Source organism: Dermacentor variabilis, chromosome 4 (assembly GCF_050947875.1).
Source record: "Dermacentor variabilis isolate Ectoservices chromosome 4, ASM5094787v1, whole genome shotgun sequence".
Taxonomy (NCBI): Eukaryota; Metazoa; Arthropoda; class Arachnida; order Ixodida; family Ixodidae; genus Dermacentor; species Dermacentor variabilis.
The window spans coordinates 42,818,989-42,825,037 of NC_134571.1; positions in this window are offsets into that span (position 1 = coordinate 42,818,989).

The following is a 6,049-nucleotide window of genomic DNA, read 5'->3' on the forward strand; positions in this document are numbered from 1 at the left end:
TATGAAACCCTTGTACCATCAAGGCTGACCCTCCAGTCCAACTTTATCAAGTGCATGTTATATAAACCAGGAAATGCAAAACAGTAGGTTAAAGTGTAGACAGGAGTATCGTTCAATGGAATATTTTTGCGTAGACAGAGGACGGAGGTGGAGCAAAACAAACGCTACTCTTTAATAGTAGAGCGTTATATAAATGGTGCATCCAGGTCTTTATGTACCCAAATTCCCACGGCCTGCTTGTATTCTTTTGTATATCCAGCAGTTTGTATCCCCTAACTTTGAGTGCGCGAAACCTAAATCTCTTAACGTTGGACTGGAGAAGGACGTGCTGCACGTGCACATGGTCTTCGATAGACGAGAGGGAGTGCCCGATCTTCTGTGGAGTAAAAGTCAATATTCTTGGGCATGCATAAATCTACAGAATCGATTTTGAAGTTTCAGTCTTGCATTATTTATACTGACTGTACTTTTTACTTCTCAAGGCCGCTGTGATTCACATTTCCTAAGGTTTTATTACCATGCAGTATGCAGTTTTTTTTTTTTTTTGTGCCATCAGCTAGATATGAAAATAAATGGAAACACTGACCAGAAACCACTAAGAAGAGATGATGTCCAGCCAAAGATGTAGTCTGTAGTGCTTTTGAGACTTCAGGGGGTAATAAACAATGATCATAATGGTGCATTGTAGTTAGCGTATCCAAAGCTGTCATTAAATTGGAGATCACTCGTCTACCAATGCCTTGGAAGATGCGCATGTTGAGTATTATGAAATGCAGGACCTATACTGGACTACCCTGGACTACCCAAAGAGTACTTTCACAGGAAGCCAAAATGATGACCAATCGACAAAATTTCACTAATAAACTTTTTAACTAATTACTTTAGCGTGCATATTACAATGCACAAACTGAAGCCAGTGATTTCACAAGGCACATTCACTTTGAAACAATATTGAAACTATCATGAATTCTGAAATAGGCAGCTTGAAACTTGCATTAAATATGCACTGTTGTTCTGCTTACCTTTTTATCAAAATGCATTTTCGTACATTCAAACTCAAAAGTACATGAACACCATCGCATTTCGTTGCAAACTTTGGGAAGTCATATCTCGAATTTGGCGTCATCCTCAGAATTCGTTCCAAGTGAATATGACTTCTAAAGCCCACCGCTACAATTTGTAAATTTCAATATGTGCTGTAAAGTAATCAGTTCATATTTACCCATAACAAATTCATCAGTCAGATATTCAATTTGATTTGTAGTGAAAATAATGTCGCGTTCTCATAGTTATCTAGTTCACGATGTAGGATTATGCTACATGCCATTAGTGATACTCAAAAATTCTGTAAACAATAAAATGATACACCCCATATAATATCCTCAGACACTCATTTCAGTCAAATGATCGAAAACGGAAGGTTGTAATAGTGCCATTGTTCAATCTCCTCATAAGAATAATTACTGTCTATCATAAACTATTGTTATTTATTTTTCGTTTTTCTGTGATTCTGCAGTGTTACAAGGACAAGCAACTACTTATGCTGCATAAAATAGCAGCTGCTAGCACCATTGCTTGGCACCTAGAACGTCTGATTTTACAATCAAACTGGCAACAATGGTCACAGTGGAGTTTGCTACATCCCAAGGCTAAGCCTTGGTAATAAGGGATGTTATACTCTGGATTGATTTTGAATGTCTCAGGTTCTGTAATGTATGCAAATACCTTGGCACACAAGCATTTTACAAGAATAGGCATTTCTCGTGCATTTATAGTGTCGTTATATATTGCTGCAGAAGGTCACTGTAGCAGCTCCCTGATAGTCATTTTCTAATCATGTTAACAATGAAGGACTGAAGAAATAAAATCAACTCACTTCAGCAAACAAACTTAGAATTTTTACGAAATATTGGTGCTCTGACCAACTGCATCACAAAACAACATCCAATGAAATGCAAGTGCCATACATAAGCTGGTTAAACAGATGTTGACATATGTTGGCTCATGGAAGATTAATTCTACAAGCAACTATAAATCTTGCGAGAGCAGGGTCTCCATGCCTTGTTTAAACGTCTGCATATGCCACAGGGCAAGTTGTTCGAATAAAAATGAGGAAGGAAAAAGTGCCAAGGGCAGCTTGGCTTACGAGGCAGTGGTTGCAGAATGTGCTTCAATGCATGAAACACAATGGACCAACCAGCAACAGTGTTATGGGAGTTAATCGGCACATAGTTGAATGCAAGATAGAAAAAAAGACTAAGCAAAAACTATGGAACTCTAAAGCTTTCTGTTCATGCACCTCTTTTTGTGCACTCAATATTATGTGAAACAGTCGAAACATTGTGGTACTACATTAAATGGTGCACTAACTAAATCCATCATAGTCTGATAGACTGGTGGAGTCCTTAAACCGAAAGCGTTACGAGCCCCAAGTCGCAGAAAATCTGGCGTTGGCAGTGTTTTCCGCGAGAGAAAAATAGTCCTGTAGCATGCAGGTCCTCTGGATGGCACATAGGCATTGCAGAATTGAATTTCTCAAAGTGCGGTGTGGGGGAAGAGAGGAGAAGTGCTTGGCTCAGCATCACTCGGGGAAACAGTCGAGAGTTGTTCTACCACAGCCACACAGTCACTGCTCGCGTGCTGCCATTCCAGTACAATTTAAAAATTTTCGCGCTGCTCCTGTCAAACTCTTGAAAACGATCAATCGAACTGGTCTAATTGATAAAGTTGATTAAATGAAAGGTGGACATCAATGAAGATTATTTGTTCTGTGGGATAAATTTAATAGATTAATCACTCATCGATATTACCAACCATACCTGCCAGGAAGTGTGAGAAGCAGTCCGAGATCTTCGAATGCTATCGCATTGCACTCTTAAAGGCGAAGCTTAAGAGTCCAACTTATTTAAGGATTGGTACAGCCTTTAAGAAGGGCAAAATCTTGGCAAGCACATATACCATGAATAATGGAACAACTAAAATTGTCATTTTCCCTCTAAAACTGTTTAACAGCACAGGCCATGACCAAGATTGATGTGCTGTGTAACCATAGAGTTTCCTAAAACGAAATTCTAGCAGAACCCATCTCATGATAATGTGATTAGCATTGAAGCAACGTGGCAACACACAGTGCTGCTGCAGATGCCTTTATTTAGAATTTGCAGTGGTCATTATGACATTTTTATTGCTTTGGCTATATGCAACATACACTGTTTCCAGTATCGACCTACTTTGCTACGACACTCACTGGCCATAATCTGCCATGACCATGATGCCATCACAATGACAGCATTAGACCGATGGAATGATAAAAACGAATGATGTCAATGGAACAGCGAAGTAGGAATGACGTTGATGGCATGACAATTAGCACAGCAACAATGGCATGACTATTATGAAATGATGATTGTATAACAATGATAGCTAGACAACAATGGCACGAGGACAATGCAACAATCATTGTGACACCGATGCTTGCCAGTCACATCTTGAAGGTATCCTGGTTCTCCAAGAACAACGCCAATCTGAAGTCACAATATACCGGCACTCCCATGCATGCCACATTGCAGCAGCGCCAGATTTCCCTCTAGGTAATATAGTGAGAACCTGTATGCCTAAACCGTACAAGCAACTGCGGATTAAGAACTTGAGACCTATATCTACCACTTCTTGCATGGGGAAACTCGTAGAACACCTGGTCCTAGCGAGGGCAACCACCTACCACGAGGACTGGGATGCCCTCCCAGCCATGATGATAGGATGCAGGAGAAACCTCTCAGTGCAGGACACTATGTTACAATTAAAACATCAGATCATAGAAGATTTGGGCAGATGGACAAAAGCAATTTTCGAGTTGGACCTAAGAAAGGCCTTCGATAACGTAATGCAGGCAAAAAAAGAAGATAGAGTAGGTAAACTAGGACTGAGAAAACAGACGTATATTTACGTACGCAATTTCCTAACGGGCAGAAAGGCAACAATCACGATAGCGGACCTAGTTTCGGAGGAGGTCGAGATAGGCAGTGCAGGTACGCCACAGAGCGTGGTATTATCACCGATGATATTCAATCTGGTGCTAATCGGGCTGCCAGCCAAGCTAAAAGAAATCGAGGGACTCAATCATATCTTATATGCACACGACACCACCCTATGGGTGAGAAATTGAAGTGACAGGCAAACAGAACAAACGCTTCAAACAGTGGTAGAAACAGTCGAACGATACCTAGAGGGGAGAGGGCTAACCTGCTCGGCGAAATCTGAGTTGTTGCTGTACAGACCAACTCACAGAGGTCGCAAACCAGGCAACTACAGACATCTCACTTATAGAGAGAAGATACAGTTGAAGACGGCCGATGGGAAACCCATACCCAAGGTTGACAGGATCAGGGTTTTGGGGCTCCTCATCGAAGCAAAGGGCAACGGAGAAACCCTCAGAAGACAGGAGGGAACTGTAGCGCAAATCATGAGGCTAATCAAAAATCAAAAGGACAGCAAACAAACACAGCGAGATGAGAGAGGAAAACACTATCAGGTTAATACAGGCCTTCGTCATAAGTAGGATAGTGTACGTAACGCCGTACTTGAAATGGCAGGTTGCGTAAAAAATCAAACCAGAATGCCTCATTTGGAAAATATAGAAACTAGCCATAGGGCTACCGATGAGCACCAGCACGGACAAGATGTACAATTAGGCCTACACAACATGATAGACGAGCTCATTGAAGTGCAATGTACGGCACAATACAAACGCCTCCTGAATACTAGAGCAGGCAGACACATCCATAGAGACTAGGCTTAGGTTACCACACACAGCACGGTGTCAAGGCAGACATCCCAAGAGAGATGAAGGAAATAATGGTAATATCCTCCATACCAAAGAACATGCACCCAGAACACAATAAGGACAGATGAGAGAACAGAGCAAAGCATGTACAGAAGAAATTCGGCAGCGACAAGGACTTCAGTCTTCGTAGATGCGGCTCGGTACAATCGCAGGCGGGGGTTTACGGCAGCCGTAATCGATAACAATAAACAGTGCAAGACGTGCGCGACAATAGGCACCACAAGTAACGAGACAGTGGAAGAAGTAGCCATAGCACTTGCAGTAGTTCAGACTAACACAACTGTGACAGTCAGCGACTTCCAGACGGCAGTAAGAAGCTTTACCAGCAGCCGAATCTCCCCGGAGGCACTAAGCCTTCTTCTTGCAGGAGGTCAAGATTGCAAAAGAAAGATATACATGACATGAACCCACTCATGCCCTCATGGAGGACAGCAACAATGAGGCAGCACAGGACGCAGCTCGAGGGCTTACGGACCGAGCTGTGGTTGCAAGTGACGCCCCGGCACCCTCCGGACGTAACGGTGCAGCAGATGAGTGGGAGGACAGAATGACCAGATATAATGACATCACAAAACACTACCGGTTACAGAGGGGCATATTCTCGCAACCTCACCCAAAATTGACAAAAAAGCAGTCTGTCGCATGGCAGCAGTTACAAACTAGGACGTATCCAAATCCTGCGCTCTCGCACATCATATATCCAGATATATATCAAATGGACAAATGCAACAAATGTGAATCCAGAGCCACTCTGGAGCACATATTATGGGAATGCCAAGGGAGAAGTAACAATAACATGAATGTGGCCTCGAGCAACAGCCTTTGCACGCGTTGGGAGGCCGCACTGCTCAGCCCCGCCGCCCTCAAGGATCAACTGCGGCCCGTCCAGTGGGCCGAGGATGCCGCCAGGACCCACGAACTCCTGGCCGTCACCTAGGTGGGGCCTTTGACCCTCCCCACCAGCTCGCAGGACACACGATGAGGTTCTTTCCTCCTCCTCCCCCTAATAAAATGACGAACTGCAAGAAAAGCGTCCCCTCTGGATGAATACTACTACCTGAATCTGACTAAACTTCATCCTTCTGGCTTCAAGTGGTTTTGCAATTCTGCAAATCATTCATTTCCGAAAAAATAATGATACAAATGCAACAAGTTGAAATGATTGTGCACACGGAGAGTCCTTGTTGCATTCAGAGTTTAGAAATA